Below are 230 nucleotides of genomic sequence, written 5' to 3' on the forward strand. Positions count from 1 at the left end.
CCTCCGCCTCCGCCATGGGCCGCGCCGCTCCGCGCCCGCACAGCGCCTCAGCGCGCCGCTTCCGGCCACGCCCCCCTCTCCTCGGGCGGGGATTGGGCGTCGGGCGCTTTCGACCGCATGGGAGGGGCGAGGGCGCACGTGACAGCGCCTCCAACCTCGCCCCTCCTCGTGCGCGGGTTGGGCGTCGCGCGCTGTCACTCAGAAGGCCCCGCCCACAGGTGGGGCTGGGG

The sequence above is a fragment of the Crocodylus porosus genome, unplaced genomic scaffold (assembly GCF_001723895.1).
Source record: "Crocodylus porosus isolate Cpor-Errol unplaced genomic scaffold, CroPor_comp1, whole genome shotgun sequence".
Taxonomy (NCBI): Eukaryota; Metazoa; Chordata; order Crocodylia; family Crocodylidae; genus Crocodylus; species Crocodylus porosus.